This window comes from Chiloscyllium punctatum, chromosome 32 (genome assembly GCF_047496795.1).
Source record: "Chiloscyllium punctatum isolate Juve2018m chromosome 32, sChiPun1.3, whole genome shotgun sequence".
Classification (NCBI taxonomy): domain Eukaryota; kingdom Metazoa; phylum Chordata; class Chondrichthyes; order Orectolobiformes; family Hemiscylliidae; genus Chiloscyllium; species Chiloscyllium punctatum.
Window position 1 is genome coordinate 37,249,032 of NC_092770.1, and position 26,250 is coordinate 37,275,281.

Here is a 26,250-nt window from a genome sequence, read left to right on the forward strand (position 1 = left end):
GCAATGAAATGTGTCACTATTCCTGTGAGTGTCCTGTGCAGAAGAGGCCCGTTGCTTTCTGAACGAGATAAAGAGCAACAGAGTGCATGAAAATGTTGACATGGGACACAGAGGACCAGATGGCATGAATCTCACTCAAAAATACACTCATCCAAAATATGGGAAATTCCAGCCCAAAACATTTGGATAGACAATAAAGTGCCGTCACTGTTACAGGAAACATGATAGTTAGTTTTACGCTTTGCAACAATGTGATAATGGAGAAAGTGAGGGCTGCAGATGCTGGAGACCAGAATCAAAAAGTGTTGGACTGGAAAGACACAGCAGGTCAGACAACATCCAACAGACTGTGCTTTTCCAGCACCACACGTCTCGACAGCAATGTGATGATGACCAATTAATCTAATATTGACTGAGGGATAATGACTTACTGGAATATTGAGAACTCTCTTGCTCTTCTTTGCAATCATGCCATGGGATCATTTGGATCCACTAGAGCAGATTGGTCTGAGTGTTTGGCTCGGGGGGGGGGGGGGGGGGGTTAAAGGCTGTGTTAGGGAGGGTGAAGTTAAGTGTCTCATCTAAAAGATAGCATCTCCAGCAATGTAGTGCTGGAGTATGAAAATGTTTGCTTTGCGGGAATCTGAGGGGGGTGTTGGAACTATGTGGAAAGGTAACTCCCTCCCTGACAGCACTGTGCCACATGACTGCTGCAGTTGAAGAAAGCAGTTCACCTCTTTCTCAAAGGTGGTTAGGCTGCACAACAAACACTGGCCTTGCTAGGGGTACCTAGATTACATTAATTTTATTTTAAATGAGGATTGCAAGCAGCAGGAACTGAAAACAATTCAGAAATTGAGGTTGCAAAATGTCCAAAACTAAATCTCAGTTTTCCAACAAGAGAATATTTCATTGCAGATGTTAAAATCGACGCATCTCGAAGCTACACTAATCTTATATAAAATCTCATTTTATGATCTGCAGTTGATGTATTAGCTCCAATGTAATCAGAGTTCCAGTGTTTTTTTAAGCATCACACCCTTCCCTAGAGTCCCCAGCGGAACATGCAACCCTCTGCATCCTCCACTCCAACCCCAACCTCACCGTCAAACCTGCTGACAAGGTGGGTGGAGGGCCTAGTGGCAATATGGCATGTGGACATCTATGTCACTGAGGCCAGATGCCAACTCTCTGACACATCCTCCTACACTTACACTCATGGCCCACCTCTCATCACGAAATCATCATCTCCCAGACTATCAACAACCTCATCACCTCTGTAGATCTCGCATCCATTGGCACCATCCTGATAGAACCAGGTGGTGCAGAATTGGGGAACTATCTCTAAAATCCATAAACCTGACTGCCCCAGCTGACCCATTGTCTCTACCTGCTCCTGTCCCAGTCAACTCACCTCCTCTTATCTCAACCTCTCCTCTTTGGTCCAGGATTCCCCACCACCTACATTTGGGACACAACCCACACTCTTCAACTGCTCCATGACTTTCAATTCCCCGGTCCCCAACACGTCACCTTCATGATGGACATCCGATCTCCAAACCTGTATCCCCATAAGGAGGGCTGAAAAGCCCTCCAAAACATCTTTTCCCACAGACCCAGCCAGTCCACCTCCATCGACGCGCTCTCTCCCTTGAATGAGCTAGTCCTCACATTTAACAACTTTTTCCTTTGACTGCTCCCACTTCCTACAGACCAAAGGTGTGGCTATGGGAATCCGCATGGGCCCCATCTATGTCGCTCTCTTCATAGGGTATGTGGCACCACCCCCCACCATTCCCTTTGTTACATTGATGACTATATCGGTGCGGCTTCATGCTTCCACAAGGAGATTGAAAAGAAATTAGGCCATTCAGCCCATCGAGCCAGCTCTGCCATTTAATCATGGCTGATATGTTTCTCAACCCTATTCTCTCCCTTTCTCCTATTACCCATGATTCCCTTGATACTCAAGTACCTATCTAGCTCAGTCTTAAGTATACTCAATGATCTGGCCTCCACAGCCTTCCGTGGCAATGAATTCCACAGATTCACCACTCTGGCTGAATATGTTTCTCCTTATCTCTTTCTAAAAGGCCTTCGCTTTCCTCTAAGGCTATACCCACAGGTCCTAGTCTCTCCTACCAGTGGAAACATCTTCCCAACATCTACTCTGTCCAGGCCATTCAGTATTCTGTATATTTCAATTAGATCGCCCCCTTAGCTTTTTAAACTCCATGGAGCATAAACCCAGAGTCCTCAAACATTCCTCATACATTAAGCTTTTCATTCTTGGGACCATTCTCATGAACCTCCTCTGAACACGCTCCAGGGCCAGTGCATCCGTATGGGGCTCAAAACTGCACACAATACTCCAAATGTGATCTGACCAGAGCTTTATTGAGCCTCAGAAGTACATCCCTGCTTTTATATTCAAGTCCTCTTGAATTAAATGCCATCATTACATTTTTCTTTCTATCTACTGACTCTACCTGCAAGTTTACTTTGAAACAGTCCTGGCCTAGAATGCTAAAGACTCTTTGTACTTCAGACTTCGGAATTTTCTCCCCATTTAAAAAATAGTCCATTCCTCTATTCTTCCTACCAAATTGCATGTCCTCACACTTTCTCATGTTGAACTCCATCTGCCACTTCTTTGCCCACTCTCCTAACCTGTCCAAATCCTTCTGCAGCCTCTCAACCTCCTCAATGTTACCTGTCTCTCTACCTATCTTTGTATCATCTGCAAACTTAGCCAGAATGCCTTCAGTTCCTTCATCTCGATTGCAAATGTGTAAATTGAAAAGTTGTGGTCCCAACACTGAGCCTTGTGGAACACCACTCGTCCCCGGCTGCTATTCTGAGACGGACCTTTTTATCCCCACTCTCTGCTCTCTGCCAGACAGCCAAGCTTCTATCCATGCTAGCAGTTTGCCTCTAACATCACGGGTCAAGATTAGAGTGGTGCTGGAAAAGCGCAGCAGATCAGGCAGCATCCGACGAGCAGGAAAATTGACATTTCGGGCAAAAGCCATTCATCAGGAATCCTTTCCTGCTCCTCAGATGCTGCTTGACATGCTTTGCTTTTCCAGCACCACTCTAATCTTGACTCTAATTTCCAGCATCTGCAGTATCCACTTCTGTCTAATGCCATGGGCCCTTATCTTCCTCAGTAGCCTCCTGTATGGCACCTTGTCAAAGGCCTTTTTGAAGTCCAGGTAGAAAATATCTATTGACTCTCCTTGGTGTTACTTGCTCATTACTTCCTCAATTCTTGAAGATTTGTCAGGCGTGACCTCCTCTTGATGAAACCAGGCTGACTTTGACCTACTTTACCATACACTAGCAAGTATTCTGAAATCTTATCCCTCACGATGGATTCCAGGACCTTACCCATGACCAAGGTTAGACTAATTGGTCAGTAATTTTCCGTCTTTGGCTTTACTCCCTTTTTAAACAGGGGTATCACGTTAGTGATTTTCCAGTCCTCTGGGACCCTCCCTGATTCTAGCGATTCCTGAAAGATCACCACTAACGCCTCCACTCTCTTCAGCTCTCCGCTGTCTCTCCCTTTGAACTCTGGGGTGTAGTTCATCTGTTCCAGGTTATTATTCACCTTCAGGCTATTCTGTTTTTCTAGCACCTTCTCCTTGGTGGTGGCCACCGCACTCAGCTTTGCCCCCTCGCTATCTTGAATTGTTGCAATATTACTTGTGTCTTCCACTGTGAAGGCACAAAATAATTATTCAGTTCCTCAGCCATTTCCTTGTACCCCACTACTGTCTGTCCAGTGTCATTTTCCAGTGGCCCAATATCCACTTTTGCCTCTCTTTTGCCCTTTATATGTCTAAAGAAACTCTTAGTGTCTTCCTTCATATTACTGGCTAGCTTACCCTCATATTTAATCTTTTCCCTCCTTTTTTTGTTGGTCTTTGTACTTCACCACTGCACTTCACCACACTATATGCTTTCTCTTCTGCTTTTATACTGTCCCTGACTTCCCTATGGTTGCCTCATTCTCCCTGTACCGTGCTTATTTTTCCTCGGGATGAATCTCTGCTGTATCTCCTGAACTGCTCCCAGAAACTCTTGCATTTTCTCCTCCATTTCCTGCATCTCAGCCTTCAAATGCCTCCCCCCCCCCCCCCAACCACAATAAGGACAGAGTTCCCATGGTCCTCACATACCACCCCACCAACCTCCAAATCCAATTTATCATACCCCGCCAGTTTTGCCACCTGCAGTCTGACCCCACCACCAAACAGATATTTCCTTCCACACCCATATCTGCTTTCCATAGGAGCCGTTCTGCTTGCGACTCCCTCGTCAGGACCACCCTCCCCTCCAACCTCTCCTCTACTCCCAGCACCTTTGGCTGCAACCACAGGAAGTGCAACACCTACCCCCTACACCTTCCTTCTCACCTCCATTTTAGGCCCCAGACAATCATTCCAAATACAACAGAGATTCACCTGCATTCCTAACCTGGTGTATTGCATCGACTGCTCCCGATGTGGTGGTCTCTACATTAGAGACCAAGCGCAGATGCTGGGACCGGTTCATGGAGCATCTACGCTCTGTAAGATCCAATCAGCACCACCTTCCAGTTGTCAGTCACTTCAACTCCTCCTCCCACTCCCTTGGTGACATGTCCATCCTGGGCCACCTTCACTGCCAAGATAAGGCCATTGACAAATTGGCCGAACAATACCTCATATTCTACCTTGGGACCTTACTACCCAATGGCCTTAATGTAGAGTTTGCCAGCTTCAAAAGCTCCCCTTCCCCAACCTCATCCCATATCCAGCACTATCCCTTCTCCTCGCCTCCCTGACCTGACCTTACCTGTCCATCTTCCTTTTCACCTATTCGCTCCACCCTTCCTATTGACCAGTCACAATAACCCCATACCTGCATCCACCTATCACCATCCCACCTACTTTCCCCAGGTCCCACCTCACTCTAATTATTGCTCAGCACCCTTCCCCCTCCCCATTCCTGAGGAAGGGTCCCAACCCAAAATGTGACTTTCCTGCTCCTCCTGTGCTGCCTGACCTGCTGTGCCTTTCCAGCTCCACTTTTTAATTGACTTCCCTAGAGTTACCGGCAGGACAGCTGTACTATTTTACTTTGAATTATGTACAATTTTAAAATGATGCACATTCCTCATTACTCTCTAGTGACAGCTGCTGGAGAGGTGTGGGCATGGACTTGCACTGAGGACATGATCAGTCTGAACGTACAATCTCATCACAATTAGATTGTAAGGATCACAAAAGGAGTAATCTTATCCATCAAAAGAGATTTCATGAGGAACCCGTAATCAAAAAAGGAGGCTTCACTGGAAGGACAATGATAGTACAAAATTTGGTCAGCAAAAAAATTAATTGTTAATTAAATTTTTTATAATGTAAATTACACATATAAATGTATGAATTATATTCTGAATTTTAAATGCAGTCATGTGATATTTTAATAATTTTTGTAGATTTTTTGAAGAATTGATAGGGTATTGTTTTAGCAAACTCTTCAGAAATTAGTGAGACAACAAGTAACAAGTTGTTTGGTCGTAGTGAGGAGAAGACATATTCTCAGGCTTGGAGCATGCACACACAAATGGTATGTGTACCAAAAAATGGCCTTATTACATATAAAAGGAATTGTTCCTTCTCAATCTGTCTGTGTACTTCAATTACCAAGACCTAATTGAGTGAATCTATGTGCCACAATTGATTTGATTACTCAGCCTGGATTCCAGCACTGGGACGGAGCTCAAGCAAGACTTGAGCAGACAATGAAGTTCATGGAACATGGGGAAATGGCTCTAGCATACACCAAGCTGAGTGAGCCATTGAGGAAAGGAAAGAACACAAATATTAAACCATGTCAAGCGTACAGAAATGAATGCATCATAAAATGAACTGAATGAGTTATAAGCAATTCGCGTTGACCTGAGCCATAAGAAAATTGATGTAACACAAAGTTAAGAGGCTTAAACACACAAAAGTAAATGTAATGCATGCTGAGCAGAGGCATAAAGCAGTGGGAACAACATACTGGGTGAAGTAGGCTTTAATAAATGACAGGCACACACCTAAGTGACTGAGGCATGTTAAAATACCATAGACAATGAACTGTGTAAATCTTATAAAAATGAGATGAAAACTCTCAATTGAAATCTCTTGTGAGACTGCCACTTCATTGAGAAATCTTAATGGAAATCTATGATAATGGAAGTTACTGCTATGAGGATTGCAATGGAATTTCTATATTAAAAACATGACCAAGATTAGTTTAGCTTGTTTTTTTCTTAAATGTCATGAATTTAAGTTGTTCTTCACTGTAAAGTTACCAAGAATTACAAGCAAACTAATAATTCCCATTACTAATCAGCCATGATATAACTGGATAAAGGAATGGGCTTAAGAATTTCCATGGCCTATCCCTGTTCCAGTGAGAAACATTAAATTAATGGGAGGTGTTTCTTTTCCCCTAGGATGGGGGATTTCAAGACTAGGGGCTTATCTTTAAGCTGAGAAGAGAGAGATTTAAAAGAGACACGAGGGCCAAATATTTGACAGAGGGTGGTTTGTGTGTGGAATGAACTTTCTGGATGTGGATACAATTACAACATTTAGAAGGCATTTGGAAAGGTTTGGAGGGATAAGGGTCTAGATTAGAGTGGTGCTGGAAAAGCATAGCCAGTCAGGCAGCACCCAAGGAGCAGGAAAATCGACGTTTCGGGCAAAAGCCCAGTCCTGATGATGGACTTTTGCCCAAAACGTCGATTTTCCTGCTCCCCGGATGCTGCCTGACTGGCTATGCTTTTCCACACCACTCTAATCTAGACTCTGGTTTCCAGCATCTGCAGTCCTCACTTTTGCCTTGGAGGGATAAGGGCCAGGAACAGGTAGGTGGGACCTTGTTTAGTTTGGGATTATGTTGCGCATGGACTGGTTGGATCAAAGGCTCTGTTTCCATGCTTTAAGACTCTATGACTCTGAGTATGGGGAGCAAATATTTTAATAGATGGACTAAATATCCACCTACCTGCTGCTTGTCTGCCAGACAGATCAACAGCCCGGTGTGGCATCTAACTTTTAAACCCTTGAAAATTGAGCAGGTTCTACAAAGGATGGGCAATCTGCTCATCTAGATTACAGTTCCAATGGTGAAGGTGAAATTTATCCTGAAGGTAAGGGGAGGAAAATATTTCAATACAAATATGTTGGGCAGAATGGTCTGCTTGTCTGTTTTAATATTCTGAGTTAGTCCAAGTACTCTTTAATATGATTCTTCATGTGTTTATCCAGTCTGCTGTTAAAGGAATACCAAAAGAACAAAGCAAAAAATAGAATTTGGAATTGTTTGAAGTTTGCATAATGAAGAATATTCTAAGAACTGCCCTCGCTGTTCTTTTCTTTTCCTGTTTTTTTCCTTTTTTTATATTACCCCCACACTACCACCTAATTGCGGTAGTGTTTATATTTTCCCCAGCCCCCATGCGTGTGTGTGCACGTGTGAGACACACTGAAAGACGACAGGTGTACAAATCTTGATTTATATTCCACCACCAGGAAGAAAGGAAAAGGGGCAACACTGAGGGATCAAACAATGAAGGGAAGGGCAGGGGTTAAATCAAAATAGAGTTGGAGGGGGAAATAATGCACTCCACACCCTGCGGGGCCCACCTCTCCCTCTCTGTTCTATTGGAGCAGTATAAATTAAGTTAGTCAGTGCTGTACATCTCTAAGATTCTAAGATAGTTAAATAGCATTTGCAGATGAGCATTACTTTTACTCAGAGCAATACACATCAGAAATCCTCCGGAAGATGATGAGACTGGATTGGAATTTTCTTTTAGATTGCATTTGAGAAGTTAACTACTGAAGAACATAGTTGGAGCGTTTTGAAAGATTGTTCCATGTGCACCCTACATCATGAGACAGCATGATACGTAGTTGTAAAAACTGAATAGGGAAAAGACAATATGAATATACGCTATCGAGGAACATAATGGGAGAATGATAGAAGTTTCTATCTATATAAAAATTAACAAGGGCAGCTGTCAGTTCAATTCCAGGTGGAGACAAAATATTGGAGATAACAAGAAAATGGTGGAGAAACTGAATATTAATTTTGCCTCTGCCTTCATTGGAGGGGATACTGAAAATCTCCCAGAAAAATTAGGCAACCAGGGGACTCTGTAATGGAGGAACTACAAGAAATCAGTATTAGTAAAGAAGTAATATTTGAAAACTTTCCTGAACTCAGTGTTGCTAAATCACATGACCTTTGTCCCACAGTGTAGAGGTAATGGATATAAGATGGTAATATTTCATAATTGTGACTGTAATTGGATGATAACCTTAAATCCACTATTTAAGAAAAGAGGGAGTGTGATGAACAACAGACTGGTTAGAATCACATCAGTAGTAGTCATGAGAATATCAGAATTTATTCTAAAAAATGTAATAACTGGACGTTTAGAGACCAAAACCACACTTTCCAAACTTGTAGACTTTTTGAGATATGACCTGTAAGATGGACAAAGGAGAGCTAGTGGATGTAGTGGATTTGGATTTTTAGAAGGCTCTTCATAATGTCTGATGAAGGGCTTTTGCCCGAAACGTCGATTTCGAAGCTCCTTGGATGCTGCCTGAACTGCTGTGCTCTTCCAGCACCACTAATCCAGAATCTGGTTTCCAGCGTTTGCAGTCATTGTTTTTACCAAACTAAAATTAGTCAACCTGGGATTGACAGGAATATATTGTCTGAGAATTGGTAAATAGACAGAAACAGAGAATAGGAATAAATATATCATTCTGAGAAGGCAGGCTTCCACTATTGGTGTATTGCAAGGATCAGAATGAGGTCCACAACTGTTCACAATCTATCAAAATGGTTTATATCTGGAGATAAATTGTAATGTGTCCACATGTGCTGATGCCACCAAACTAGGTGGGATTGTAAGTTATGAGCAGGGTGCAAAAATAGACAATAGACAATATGTGCAGGAGTAAGCCATTCTGCCCTTCGAGCCAGCACCACCACTCATTATGGTCATGGCTGATCATCCTCAATCAGTATCCTGTTCCTGCCTTATCCCCATAACCCTTGATTCCACTATCCTTAAGAGCTCTATCCAACTCTTTCTTGAAAGTATCCAGAGATTTGGCCTCCACTGCCCTCTGGGGCAGAGCATTCCACACACCCAACACTCTCTGGGTGAAGAGGTTTCTCCTCAACTCTGTTCTAAGTGGCCTACCCGTTATTTTTAAACTGTGTCCTCTGGTTCGGGATTCACCCATCAGCGGAAACATGCTTCCTGCCTCCAGAGTGTCCAATCCTTTAATAATCTTATACGTCTCAATCAGATCCCCTCTCAGTCTTCTAAACTCAAGCGTATACAAGCCCAGTCGCTCCAATCTTTCAACATAAAATAGTCCAGCCATTCTGGGAATTGACCTCATGAACCTATGCTGCACTCCCTCAATAGCCAGAATGTCTTTCCTCAAATTTGGAGACCAGAACTGCACACAGTACTCCAGATGCGGTCCCACCAGGGCCCTGTACAGCTGCAGAAGGACCTCTTTACTTCTATACTCAATTCCTCTTGTTATGAAGGCCAGCATGCTATTAGCCTTCTTCACTACCTGCTGTACCTGCATGCTTGCTTTCATTGACTGGTGTACAAGAACACCTACATCTCGTTGTACTGCCCCTTTACCGAACTTGACTCCATTTAGATAGTAATCTGCCTTCCTGTTCTTGCCACCAAAATGGGTAACCATACATTTATCCACATTAAACTGCATCTGCTATGCATCTGACCACTCACCTAACCTGTCCAGGTCACTCTATAATCTCCTAACATCCTCCTCACATTTCACCCTGCCACCCAGCTTAGTATCATCAGCAAATTTGCTAATACTACTTTTAATACCTTCATCAATATCATTAATGTACATTGTAAAAAGCTGCGGTCCCAGCACTGATCCCTGTGGCACACCACTGGCCACTGCCTGCCATTCCGAAAGGGAGCCATCTATCACTGCTCTTTGTTTCCTATCAGCCAACCACCTTTCAATCCAAGTCAGTATTTTGCCCCTAATATCGTGCGCCCTAATTTTGCTCACTAACCTCCTATGTGGGACTTTATCAAAGGCTTTCTGAAAGCCCAGGTACACTACATCCACTGGATCTCCCTTGTCCATCTTCAGAGTTACATCCTCAAAACATTCCAGAAGATTAGTCAAGCATGATTTCCCCTTCATAAATCCATGCTGACTCTGACCTATCCTGTTACTGCTCTCCAGATGTGTCATAATTTTATCCTTTATAATAGACTCCAGCATCTTTCCCACCACTGAGGTCAGACTAACTGGTCTATAATTCTCTGTTTTCTCTCTCTCTCCTTTCTTAAAAAGTGGGACAACATTAGTCACCCTCCAATCCGCAGGAACTGATCCCGAATCTATAGAACATTGGAAATAATCACCAATGCATCCATGATTTAGATTAGATTTTTTTTTTAGATTCCTTACAGTATGGAAACAGGCCCTTCGGCCCAACAAGTCCACACCGCCCCGCCGAAGCGCAACCCACCCATACCCCTACATCTACCCCTTACCAAACACTACGGGCAAGTTAGCATGGCCAATTCACCTGACCTGCACATCTTTGGACTGTGGGAGGAAACCGGAGCACCCGGAGGAAACCCACGCAGACACGGGGAGAATGTGCAAACTCCACACAGTTAGTCGCCTGAGGCGGAATTGAACCCAGATTTCTGGCGCTGTGAGGCAGCAGTGCTAACCACTGTGCCACCGTGCCGCCCACAAGCCACCTCCTTCAGTACCCTGGGATGTAGACCATCATGCCCCGGGGACTTATCAACCTTCAGACCTAACAGTCTCTCCAACACCAATTCCTGGCAAATATAAATTCCCTTCAGTTCAGGTCCTTCAGCCACTGTTACCTCTGGGAGATTGCTTATGTCTTCCCCAGTGAAGACAGATCTAAAGTACCAATTCAACTCTTCTGCCATTTCTTTGATCTTGTCGCTGGTATCCTCACTCCGGTCGGGGTTATCCTCACTCCAATCACTGGTATCCTCAGTCACATTGCTGGTCGCTAGTATTCTCACTCCAGTCATGGGTTTCCTCACTCATGTCGCTGGTCACTAGTATTCTCACTCCTATTGCTGGTATCCTCACTCCGGTCATTAGTTGCTGGTATCCTCACTCCGGTCGTTGGTCGCTGGTATCCTCACTCTAGTCACTGGTAGCCTTACTCCAGCTGCTGGTTGCTGGTATCTTTACTTCAGTTACTGGCATCCTCACTCCAGTTGCTGGCATCCGCACTCTGGTCGCTGGTATCTGCATTCCAGTCACAGGTATCCACACTCCGTTTGCAGGTCACTGGTATCTTCACTCAGGCCACAGGAATCCTCACTGTTGTTGCTTGTTTACTCACTCTTGTCGCTGATATCCCCACTCCGGTCATGGGTATCCTCACTCATGACACTGGTATCCTCACTCCAGATGCTGGTATCCTCACTCTGGTCACAGTTATCCTCAATCCAATTGCTGGTATCCTTATTACCATTGCTGGTCTTTGGTATCCTCACTCCGGTCGCTGGTATCCTCACTCCGGTCATTAGTTGCTGGTATCCGCATTCCAATTGCTGGTAGCCTCACTCCAGTTGTTGGTCATTGGTATCTGCACTTTGATCGCTGGTATCCTCACTCTAGTCGCTGGTATCCTTACTCCAGCAGGTAGTTGCTGGTATCTTCACTTCAGTTGCTTGCATCCTCACTCCGGTTGCTGGTATCCTCATTCCGTTCGCAGGTCACTGGTATCTTCATTCCGGCCACAGGTATCCTCACTCTTATCGCTGGTATCCTCACTCTGGTGGCTGGTATCCTCACTCCGGTCGTTAGTCGCTGGTATCTGCACTCCAATTGCTGGTGTCCTCACTCCAGCCGCTGGTCACTGGTATCTTCACTGTGGTTGTTGGCATCCTCAATCTGGTCGCTGGTATCCGCACTCCAGTCGCTGGTATCCGCACTCCAGTCGCTGGTCACTGGTATGTCATTCCGGTCACTAGTATCCTCATTCCTGTCACTGGTAACCTCATTCCTGTCACTGATCACTGATATCCTCACTCTGGTCGTGGATATCCTCACTCTAATCACTGGTATCCACACTCCCGTCACTGGTCACTAGTATTATCACTTGTCGCTGGTATCCTCAATCTCGTCATAGGTATCCTCACTCCGGTCACTGGTATCCTCACTCCGGTCACGGGTATCCGCACTCCGTTCACAGATCACTGGTATCTTCACTCTGGCCACAGGTATCCTCACTCGTGTCACTGGTATCCTCACTCCGGTTGCTGTTATCCTCACTCCGTTCACTGTTATCCTCACTCCGGTCGCTGGTATACTCACTCCGGTCACTGGTCACTGGTATCCTCACTCCAGTCGCTGGTATCCTCATTCTGGTCACTGGTATACTCACTTCAGTCACTGGTATCCTCACTCTGGTCGCTGATATCCTCACTCCAATCGCTGGTATCCTCACTCCGGTCATTGGTATCCTCACTCCTATCGCTGGTCACTGGTATCCGCACTCCGATCGTTGGTATCCTCACATCCGGTTGCTGGTATCCTCACTCCAGTCACTGGTATCCTCACTCTGGTCACTTGTATCCTCACTCCAGTCATTGGTATCCTTACTCCGGTCACTTGTATCCTCACTCCGGTCACTGGTATCCTCACTCCGGTCATTGGTATCCTCTCTCCAGTCACTGATATCCTCACTCCAGTTGCTGGTATCCTCCCTCCAGTCACTGGTATCCTCACTCCGGTCGCTAGTATCCTCACTCCAGTCACTGCTATCCTCATTCTGGTCAATGGTATCCTCACTCCGGTCGCTGGTATCCTCACTCCAGTCACTGGTATCCTCACTCCAGTCACTGGTATCCTCACTCCTGTCACTGGTATCCTCACTCCGGTTGCTGGTATCCTCACTCCAGTCGCTGGTATCCTCACTCCAGTCGCTGGTATCCTCACTCCGGTTGCTGGTCACTGGTATCCTCATTCCGGTCACTGGTATCCTCACTCCCGTCGCTGGTATCCTCACTCCAGTCGCTGGTATCCTCACTCCGGTCGCTGGTATCCTCACTCCAGTCGCTGGTATCCTCACTCCGGTCGCTGGTATCCTCACTCCAGTCGCTGGTATCCTCACTCCAGTCACTGCTATCCTCACTCCGGTTGCTGTTATCCTCACTCCGTTCACTGTTATCCTCACTCCGGTCGCTGGTATACTCACTCCGGTCACTGGTCACTGGTATCCTCACTCCACTCGCTGGTATCCTCATTCTGGTCACTGGTATACTCACTTCAGTCACTGGTATCCTCACTCTGGTTGCTGATATCCTCACTCCAATCGCTGGTATCCTCACTCCGTTCATTGGTATCCTCACTTCTGTCGCTGGTCACTGGTATCCGCACTCCAATCGTTGGTATCCTCACATCCGGTTGCTGGTAACTGGTATCCTCATTCCAGTCACTGCTATCCTCACTCCCGTCACTGGTATCCTCATTCTGGTCACTTGTATCCTCACTCCAGTCGTTGGTATCCTCACTCCGGTCACTGGTATCCTGACTCTGGTCACTGGTGTCCTCACTCCGGTCACTTGTATCCTCACTCCGGTCGCTGGTATCCTTAATCCGGTCACTGGTATCCTCACTCCAGTCGTTGGTATCCTTACTCCGGTCACTGGTATCCTCACTCCAGTCGTTGGTATCCTCACTCCGGTCACTGGTATCCTCACTCTGGTCGCTGGTATCCTCACTCCGGTCACTGGTATCCTCACTCCAGTCACTGCTATCCCCACACAGGCTCCTGGTCTGTGGTGTCCCTACTTTGGGCAGAAGATAAAATTTCGGTATCTGTCGTAAAATAAAAAATTCAGATTCACAGTTAATTTTCTTTATTGATACATCTGCAGCAGTATCTGTTATTTGGGAGGAAACATTCAAGAAGTCTTAAGTCACATGCTGTCATGGAGAACTATTGTGAAAGTCACTGGTTATTCCAAGAACAATATTGTTATGTTCAGTGAAGTTAATGCTGGAATAGAGTAGAAAGATGTTATTGAAAGTAGAGAAAGATCACATTTCCCTGTCGGGAAGAACTTACCTTGACTCAAGGTTTAAGTTGGGCCAAGTTAGGGCTCAGACAGACACTGAGGAAAACGTAAGAGTGCAAAAATTGGTCTTTGAGCACGGAGGACTACATGATAACTGAGGCTTATCGATATAATATGAAATCAAGGTCAGTTGATCATGCTCATGCAGACAGAAGGTGCTGGAGAAACCCAGATTAAGCACCATCTGTGGAGAGACAAACTGAGGTAATGTTCCAAGTTCTCTAAGATTTATCTTGGAGTCTGAAGGACTGTCATTTGTTTTTCCCTCCACAGATGCTGCAAAACTTACTGAGTTTCTCCAACACTTCTGGTTTTCATTTCAAGTCTCCAGCATCTGCAGTACATTGTGTTTCTATTTATGCTAAGAGCACAAATGCATTGTGAAAGTTTCATGGAGACTGATTCAATTTTAGTCACTGGGTTACCTGTAAATTAATTTATGTCCATAAGTGTCATGCAAGAGAAACTAATGGTGGAGTTCACAAGGCTGTGATGCCCAATTATGGCAGAAATAGCTAGAATCAAGAGTATGATGTTCAGAAATTGCAGGGCGTTTTCACACGCTGATATGAATTGAATCTGTATCATAGCTGTCTCCTATGGGGTTGAAAAGTAATTATTCCACCATGATCTCTTGAGATTTTATCAAAACCACACATGGAGGAAATCAAAAGCAAGAAGCAAATTTTGTTACCACAAGATAGTTAAAGATATTGACAAGTTGGCGCAGAACATATTATCAAAGGTTATCGAAGAAAATACAAGTTCATGGGAGAGGAGTAATGTATTACATGGTTAGAAAATTATCTGACTAACAGGAAACTGAGAGAAGGTGTAAGTAGGTCATTTTTTAGTTGACAAGTTATAATGAGTGGTGTGCCACAGGGATCAGTGCTGGTGCCTCAACTATTTATAGTTAAAATAAATTATTTGGATGAAGGAAAAAAAAAGAAATGGTTGACAAATTTGTGATGACAAAGATGAATAGGAACGTCAGCTGTGAAGAGGATATAAGGAAGCTACAAAAGGATAGGTCAAGAGATAAGTCGACAGGGATCTGGCAAATAGGGTTAAATGTGGGGAAATTTGAAATTGTCCATTTTGATAGGAGAGATAAGCATATAATCTAAATGGTGAGAGATTACAGTTCTCTAAGATACAGAGGGATATGAATCATAAAACGTCAGTGTGCAGGTACAGCAAGCAATTAGGTAAGTTAATAGAATGTTATTGGTTATTGAAAGGGGAATTGAATACAGATATTAGAAGGCTATGCTTCAGAGCTACAAGACATTTATGAGGCCACATTTGAAGTACCATGTATGGTATTCATCATTGTATGCAAGAAAATATATCAATACCTTAGAAATGGTTCCGAGGAGGTTTAATAGGCTAATTTACAACTCTGACTCTCCAGCATCTGCAGTCTTCATTTTCTCTTAGTGTGTAGATTGGGCATGTTGTCTCATGAGGTTGGATAGACTGGAGTTTAGAATAGTAAGAGGCAACTTGATTGAAAAATCTAAGCTCCTGAGAGATCTGGACAGGGTGAATCTGAAAAGAATGATTCATCTTGTGGGAGCTAATTTTATTTTCTTTCAGAGGATCATTGCAACACTTTGGGACGCGCATCATCAAAAGATGATAGAAGCAGATTCTTTTAATATATTTAAGGCAGAAATAGAGAGCTTCTAGATAAACATAGAAATACAGAATATCGGAACAGGAGGAGGCCATTCAGCCCTTCAGGCCTGCTCCACCCTTCATCATGATCATGGCTGATTATCAAACTCTGAGAAGCAATGACAGTGAACAGTTACCACCAGTGCTTGTGACTGTGGATCAGTCATGAAGTTATTGAATGGTGGAATAGGTTTCAGAGTCTGTGACTTACCCCTGCTCTTGGTTTATATATTCAAATACCCAGATATGTTTTACAATATGTCTGGGACTGAGAAATGAGGCAACTAAGATTCCTTTCATGAGTACCTCTCAATATTTTTGAGTGAGAAGGGGAAAAGGTGCCTTGATTTGATCAATAGCTAAAGCAAATGCAAAAATATTGAATTTGTGACTAATCTCACCAGTGCAAAACTATTGAGGTATTGAGAAGTTGCAATTTGCAATATTTAGGGTAGTATCAGACAGTGGTTCAGAGTTTCTGCCAGAGGGTTTAAAATATTTCCAGGTCAGAATGCAGTCAAATTCACCCTAATACCACCAAATCATCTAGCATCAAACAGGGCTGAAGAGTCATAGGGTCATGGAGATGTACAGTATGAAAACAGACCCTTCAGTCCAACTCATCCATGCCGACCAGATATTCCAACCTAACCTAGTCCCATTTGCCAGCATTTGGCCCATATCCCTTCAAACCCTTCCCATTTATATACCCATCCAGATGCTGTTTAAATGTTGCAGTTGTACCAGCCTCCACCACTTCCTCTGGCAGCTCATTCCATACACGTACCACCCTCTGGGTGAACAAGTTGCTCCTTAGGTCCCTTGTAAATTTGTCCCCTCTCACACTAAACCTATGTCCTCTAGTTCTAGACTCACCTAACCCAAAGAAAAGATCTTGTCTATTTATCCTATCCATGCCCTTCATGATCTTACAAACCTCTATAAGGTCACCCCTCAGCCTCCGATGCTCCAGGAAAAACAGCCCCAGCCTGTTCAGCCTCTCCCTGCAGCTCAAATCCTCCAACATCCTTGTAACTCTTTCCTGAAACCTTCAAGTTTCACAACTTCCTTCCGATAGGAAGGAGACCAGAATTGCACACAATATTCCAACAGCGGCCTAACCAATGTCCTGTACAGCTGCAACATGACCTCCCAACTCCTGTACTCAATACTCTGACCAATAAAGGAAAGCATACCAAACGCCTTCTTCACTATCCTATCTACCTGCGACTCCACTTTCAAGGTGCTATGAACCTCCAAGGTCTCTTTGTTCAGCAACACTCCCTAGGACCTTACCATTAAGTGTATAAGTCCTGCTAAGATTTGCTTTCCCAAAATGTATTACCTCGCATTTATGTGAATTAAACTCCATCTGCCACTCCTCAGCCCACTGGCTCAGCTGATCAAGATCCTTCTTCGCTGTCCACAACACCTCCAATTTTAGTGTCATCTGCAAATTTACTAGCTATACCTCCTATGTTCACATCCAAATCATTTATATAAATGACAAAAAGTAGTGGACCCTGCACCGATCCTTGTGGCACTTCACTGGTCACAGGCCTCCAGTCTGAAAAACAACCCTCCACCACCACCCTCTGTCTTCTACCTTTGAGTCAGTTCTGTATCCAAATGGCTAGTTCTCCCTGTATTCCATGAGATCTAACCTTGCTAATCAGTCTCCCATGGGGAACCTTGTCGAATGCCTTACTGAAGTCCATATACTGCTACTGCTCTGCCCGTATCAATCCTCTTTGTTACTTCTTCAAAAGACTTAATCAAGTTTGTGAGACATGATTTCCCACGCACAAAACCATGTTGACTGTCCGTAATCAGTCTTTGCCTTTCCAAATATATGTACATCCTGTCCCTCAGGATTCCCTCCAACAACTTGCCCACCACCGATGTCAAAGCCAATCACTTCCCTAGCTTCCCACAGAGTTTTCGGGTACACCTGATCAGGTCCTGGGGATTTATCCACCTTTATGCGTTTCAAAACATCCAGCACTTCCTCCTCTGTAATGCAGACATTTTTCAAGATGCCACCATCTATTTCCCTACAGTCTATATCTTCCATGTCCTTCTCCACAGTAAACACTGATGTAAAATACTCATTTAGTATCTCCCCCATCTCCTGCGGCTCCACACAAAGGCTGTCTTGCTAATCTTTGAGGGGCCCTATTCTGTCCCGAGTTACCCTTTTATCCTTATTTGTAAAACCCTTTGGAGTCTCCTTAACTCTATTTGCCAAAGCTGTCTCATGTCCCCTTTTTCCCCTCCTGATTTCCCTCTTATGTATACTCCTACTGCCCTTACACTCATCTAAGGATTCACTCGATCTATCCTGTCAATACCTGACATATGCTTCCTTCTTTTTCTGAGCCAAACTCTCAATTTCTCTCGTCATCCAGCATTCCCTGTACCTACCAGCCTTTCCTTTCACACATAAGCCTTCATCAGGAAACCCTGCCCTAGCTCCCAGCCCTGCCATGGGTTAAACTTGTGACCACCGTCACATCTCCATCCCCACAGGCGGCCTACGGAACCAAATGATCCCACATCGACTCCGGACTACATTCACACCAACACAACTTGGACCTGAACAGGATAACCAGAATGCACTACAAATCCAAAACCTTCAGCAATGATTCTTTTTCGGGATCCTCCATTCCATGTTAGCAGCCACGCGCCACCACCTACTCTCCCTACAGTCAGGCTGGCCACAGCTCAGGGCAACTCTCCCCCAGACATAAGATGGACCTCTGATGTTCTACATCCTCAGAAGAATTTACATGCTCAGTAAACATTTTATCTCCACAATAATTGGACAAGAAATAACGGAAGTTAAACCAACTTTCATGTACCTACGGGTACATGACACACGGGTTACCTTCACAATTTCAGACCCTTCCCCTGGCCTCCGGAATGCTCAGATGCCATTAGCCGGCTCTTTCCACGGGCACCGGGGGAACGATGACATCACTTCTGCCCCGGCTGCAACACAGAGAGCTGCCACTGCCAACCACACCACGTCCACGATCACTGCCCAGACACCCACCACCCTGATCTCCATCCAGACACCCACCTCCACAATCACCGCACACCCACCTCCACTATCACTGCCCGGACACTCACCTCCATGATCACCGCCCAGACACCCATCGCCACGATCACCGCCCAGACACCCATCGCTATGAACACCGCCAAGAAATCCACCTCCACGATCCCTGCCCAGACACCCACCTCCATGATCAATGCGCAGACATCCAACTCCACGATCACCGCCCAGACACCTATCTCCACGACCACCACCCACATACTCACCTCCACTTATTTTCCACCCAGACACCCACCTGCACAATCACCACCCAGACACCCACTTCCGTGATCACCGCCCAGACACCCACCGCAACAATCACTGCCCAGACACCTATCTCCACGAGCACCGCCCAGACACCCAACTCCATCATCACTGTCCAGACACCCGCCTCCAGGTTCATCACCCAGACACTCACCTCCACGATCACCGCCCGGACACTCACCTCCACGATCACTGCCCAGACACCCACCTCCATGAACAATACCCAGACACTCACCTCCATGATCAACCCCCAGACACAAACCTCCACGAACACCGCCCCCACACCCACATCCACGATCACCGCCCAGATATCCAACTCCACGATCACCGCCCAGACACTCACCTTCACGATCACCACCCAGACACCCACCTCTAGGTTCATCACCCAGACACCCATCTCCACGATCACCACCCAGACACTCACCTCCATGATCATCGTCCAGACATCCACCTCCGTGATCAACGCCCAGACACCCACCTCTAGGTTCATCACCCAGACACACACCTCCACAATCACCGCCCAGGCACCCACCTCCACAATTATCGCCCAGACACCTACCTCCACCTTCACTGCACAGACACATACCTCCACGATCACCGCCCAGACGCTCATCTCCATGATCACAGCCCAGACACTCACCTCCACAATCCCTGCCCAGACACTCACCTCCACGATCACCACCCAGACACCCACCTCCGTGAACAATACCCAGACACTCATCTCCATGGTCAACCCCCAGACACAAACCTCCACTAACACCGCCCCCACACTCACATCCATGATCACCGCCCAGACATCCACCTCCACGATCATCGCCCAGACACTCACCTCCACGATCATCGCCCAGACACTCACCTCCACGATCATCGCCCAGACACTCACCTCCACGATCATCGCCCAGACACTCACCTCCACGATCATCGCCCAGACACTCACCTCCACGATCACCACCCAGACACCCATTTCTGTGATCACCGCCCAGACACCTACCTACACGATCACCGCCCAGACACCCACCTCCAAGATCACAGTCCAGACACCCACCACCACGATCACCCCCAGACACACATCTTCACAATCGCAGACCAGACACCCATCTCCATGAGCACCATGCAGTCACCCCGCTCTGTGGTCACCGCCCAGAAACCCACCTCCACGATCACCGCCCAGAAACCCACCTCCACGATCACCGCACAGACACCCACCTCCATGATCACAACCAAGACACCTCACTCCACGATCACCACCCAGACACCCACCTCCACATTCACCGCCCAGACACCTTCCTCCACGATCACCTAAAGACACCTACCTCCACAATCACTATCCAGACACCTACCTCCACGATCACCACCCAGACACCCCCTCCGCGGTCAACGTCTAGACACCCATCTCCAGGATCACCGCCCAGACACCCACCTCCACGATCAACATCCAGACACCCTCCTCCACGATCACCATCCAGACACCTAACTCCACGATCACTGCCCAGACACCCACCTCCACGATCACCGCCCAGACACCTAACTCCACGATCACTGCCCAGACACCCTCCTCCACGATCACAGCCCAGACACCCACCTCCACGATCACCATCCAGACACCCACCTCCACGATCACCATCCAGACACCTAACTCCACGATCACTGCCCAGACACCCACCTCCACGATCACCGCCCAGACACCCACCTCCACGATCACTGCCCAGACACCCACCTCCACCAAAACAACCCAGACTCCCACCTCCACGATCACCGCCCAGACACCCACCTCCACGATCACTGCCCAGACACCCACCTCCACCAAAACAACCCAGACTCCCACCTCCAGGATCACCACCCAGACACCCACCTCAACATTCACTGCCCAGACACCCACCTCCATGATCACTGCCCAGACACCCACCTCTGTGATCACAACCAAGACACCTCACTCCACGATCACCACCCAGACACCCACCTCCACGATCACCACCCAGACACCCACCTCCACGATCACAGCCCAGACACCCACCTCCACGATCACCACCCAGACACCCACCTCCACTATCATAGCCCAGACACCCACCTCTGTGATCACTGCCCAGACACCCAACTCCATGTGCACCACGCAGTCATCCCCTCCATGGTCACCGTCCAGTCACCCATCTCCACAATCACCATCCAGGCACCCACAACCACGATCACCTCCCAGACACCCACAACCACGATCACCTCCCAGACACCTAACTCCACGATCAATGCCCAGACACTCACCTCCACGATCACCACCCAGACACTCACCTCCACGATCACCACCCAGACACCCACCTCCACGATCACAGCCCAGACACCCACCTCCACGATCACCGCTCACATACCCATCTCCACAATCACCGCCTAGACATCCACCTCCGTGATCACCGCCCGGAGACCCACCTCCACGATCACCGCCCAGACACCCAACTCCATGATCACTGCCCAGACACCCACCTTCACGTTCACCACCCAGACACCTACCACCACGATCACAGCCCAGACACCCACCTCTGTGATCACTGCCCGGACACCCACATCCACGATCACTGCCCAGACACCCAACTCCACGAGCACCACCCAGTCACCCCCTCCATGGTCACCGTCCAGACACCCATCTCCACGATCACCACCCAGACACTCACCTCCACGATCATCGCCCAGACACCCACCTCCGTGATCACTGTCCAGACACTCATCTCTGTAATCACAGTCCAGACACCCACCACCACGATCACCGCCAAGATATCTACCTCCACAATCACTGCCCAGACACCCACCTCCACGATCACTGCCCAGATACCCACCTCCACAATCACCACCTGGACACCCACCTCCACAATCACCGCCCAGACACCCCCCTTCACGATCAATGCACAGACACTGACCTCCACCATCACTGCCCAGATACTCACCTCCACGATCATCGCCCAGTCACCCACCTCCGTGATCACGGCCCAGACACCCACCTCCACGATCACTGTTCACTCATCCACTTCCACGATCACCGACCCCACACCCACATCCACGACCACCGCCCAGACACCCACCTCCACAATCACTGCCTAGACACCCACCTCCGTGATAACCGCCCAGACACCCACCTCCACGATCACCGGCCAGACACCCACCTCCACGATCACCGGCCAGACACCCACCTCCACCATCACCGGCCAGACACCCACCTCCACGATCACCGGCCAGACACCCACCTCCACCATCACCGGCCAGACACCCACCTCCACGATCAATGCCCAGACACCCACTGTCATGATCGCAGCCCAGACACCCACCTCCACGATCACTGCCAAGATATCCACCTCCACAATCACTGCCCAGACACCCACCTACCCGATCAACGCCCAGACACCCAGCTCCACTATCACCGCCCAGACACCCACCTCCGTGATCACCGCCCAGACACCCACCTCTACGATTAATGCCCAGACACCCGCCTCCACGATCACCGCCCAGACACCCACCTCTACGATCAATGCCCAGACACCCACCACCATGATCACCGCCCAGACACCCACCTTCACGATCACCGCCCAGACACCCACCTCCACGATCACTGCCCAGACACCGAACTCCACAATCACCACCCAGATACCCACCTCGACAATCACCTCCCAGATACACACCTCCACGAACTCCACCCGGATACCGACCTCCTCAATCACCGCCCAGACACCCCCACCTGCGAACATTGTGAAGGTGTCCCCCTCCCCTCCCATTGCTCTCACCAGATTCTCCACCTCCAATACAATCATGATCCCTGTCCTGCTTGTCACTTCCACCCCAATTGCCCCCACTGCAGCCACTTCCTTCCTTAAAGACATCACTCACTTCGACACGGATGGCTCCATCATAACCATCATTCATGATGCCACTTTCACCCCCAAGGACTCCGCTTGACCCCATTTCCACCCCCGTTGTGAACGCCACTTCTGTTGGTGACGTTACTGCCGACCCTAAAATCACGCCACTCAAGTGATTGTCTCCAACCCCACACCCAGCTGCAGCTCCACCTCAGCTCCCAGCTCCCAGCCCTGCCGTGTGCTAAGTCCTGATGAAGGGCTTCTGCCCGAAACGTCGATTCCCCTGCTCCTCAGATGCTGCCTGACCTGCTGTGCTTTTCCAGCACCACACTCTCAATTCTGATCTCCAACACTTACTCCTAGCCTTCCCTTTCACCCTGACAGGAATATACTTTCTCTGGATTCTCGTTATCTCATTTCTGAAGCTTCCCATTTTCCAGCCGTCCCTTTACCTGCGAACATCTGCCTCCAATCAGCTTTAGAATGTTCTTGCCTAATACCATCAAAATTAGCCTTCCTCTAACTTAGAACTTCAACTTTTAGATCTGGTCTATCCTTTTCCATCACTATTTTAAAACTAATAGAATTATGGTCGCTGGTCCCAAAATGCTCCCCCACTGACACCTCAGTCACCTGCCCTGCCTTATTTCCCAAGAGTACGTCAAGTTTTGCACCTTCTCTAATAGGTACATCCACATAATGAATCAGAAAATTGTCTTGTACACACTTAACAAATTCCTCTCCGTCTAAACCCTTACCACTATGGCAGTCCCAGTCTATGTTTGGAAAGTTCGAGAGACAAACTAGGCAATAATTTCCATCTTTCTCTCTTTGAGACAGAATAGACAATTTTTTGTTCTTTTGCAGAATAACCCCACAATCTACAACAAGTTGCTCATCTTATGAGTCAGTGTTTAAGTGTGCCGGTCTGACAAGGTTTAGTTGGTTAGTTCTGACATGAACAGCAAAGTAAAAGAACAGTAAGACAAAGTAAGGATGAGACTAAGAGTTCAGGGCTGCTCAGAAGGTCATAGTGAAAAACAACAAGGTAATAATCTCAGAGACCACATTTTTTTTCACTCGGACTGATATAGCTACAAAACCAGGAGTATCTTTCAATTTAGAAATCAAATGCTGGAAAGAGAAAACAAATTGACTACCTTCAAAGGAAATGTGTTTTTTGGCTAGTGTACTTCCAATTAGCATAACTTGGGAAGTAGAGTGTATTTTAAACAATGAATGTTAGCAAGGTGTCAAATTTGGTAAAATTGTTAAAGAAGAGCAACAAGGCAAATGAAAGGCATTGATAAGGAAATGATAAACAAACTGTGATCAGAAAGAATACAGAGTATGAATTGGAGCATAAATCAATAGATAAGTTATAAAAAGATAAAATTAAATATATGTAACATTTGAAATTAATAGATTAACTGTGTGCACTAATAGAAATAAATAATTACACTCGGGTAGACACCACAGAAACATGGCTGCAGGATTACAGATTTGGGCTTGAATTTTGTAACAAATTGTTGCAATATAGGAACAGGAGGAGTCCATTCAGTCCCTCCAGCCTGTTCCACCATTCAATGAGATCATGGCCGATCTGTGGCCTCACTCCATACGCCTGCCTTTGGCCCTCGTCCCATAATAACTTTCCTTAATAGAAAAATATCTCTGATTTAAAATGAACAACTGATCCAGCATCCATTGGCACTTGTGGAAGGTAGATCTAATCATCTAATACTCTTTGGATATATTGTGAATATTGTCAGGTACAGGATATCTTTTTGGAAGAACAGAGAGATGGAAGAAATGAGGGGTTGGCTCTGATAGTTAATGATATCAACACAAGCCAAGAAGGAAGACCCTTTGTTCAAGAAACCAGAATGTGGAAACAGGATAGAGATGAGAAATAATAAAGTCAAGAAATTAACTGTGAGAGTAGTATATAGCCATTCTAACAATAACCACATGGTCATGTGGAGCATAATGGAAGATATAATGGGAGCTTATCAGAAAAATACAACAATAATCATGGGAGATTTTTAGTCTAACTATGGACTGGAAAATTTTGACAAAAGCAACCTAAATAAAGAGTTGGTAGAATGGTAGTTTTTTCGAATAGCGTGTTCTGGAACTGACCAGAAAACAGGCTATACGAGAACTGGAATTGGACAACAAGATAGAATTAATTTATGATCTCACAGTGAAAGTGTCCCAAGATAGCCATGACCATAATATAATTGAATTCTATATCCATTTGGAGGGCGAGAAATGTGGGTCTGAGATTATTTTTCAACATTTGAATAAGGGTAATTATGAGGTAATGAAAGCAGATTTAATGAAGTAAATTGACAAATTAGGTTAAAGAGTTGGTCAGTAGAGATGTAGTGGCAGATATTTAAGGTGATATTTCAGAATACACAGAGATAATGCATTCAAACATGTAAAATAAACTACAAAGGTTGGACCCACCATCCATTGCCAATTACAAGGATTAATGTGGTATCAAACTTCAAGAAAAAACAAATAATTGCATAGGTGATGGGTCTGAAGATTGGGAAGAATGGAAGAATTAGCAAAGATTGTATTTTTAAAAATTGAGGAGGGAAACACTAGACTGCATTAAGAAGCTAGCTATAAATGTTTTAAGAAAAGAGTTAATGAAGTGAATATTACTCCTTTATAAAGTGAGACTAGAGTATAAGTGATGGAAATAGGTTATGGTAGATAAAATGAACAGGTATTTTGCATCAGTCTTCACTATAGATGCTATAGATGTGCAGCACAGTGGCTCAGTGGTTAGCACTGCTGCCTCACAGCACCAGGAGCCCAGATTTGATTCCAGCCTCAGGTGACTGTGCACAGTCCACAGACATTCTCCCTCTGGATGTAAGTTTGCTCACTGAGCTGGAAGATTTGTTTTCATGAAAACAAGTCTTCCAGGTCAGCGAGCGAACTTACATCCAGAACCTCAACCTGAGCTACAAATCTTCTCCATACACGCTAACATTCTCCCTATGTCTGCATGGGTTTCCTCCAGGTGCCCCGGTTTCCTCTCATCATCCAAAATTGGGTAAATTAGTTGGATTGGCCAAACTAAATTACCCCATCGTGACCAGGAATGTGCAGGCTCGGTAGATGAGCCATGGTAA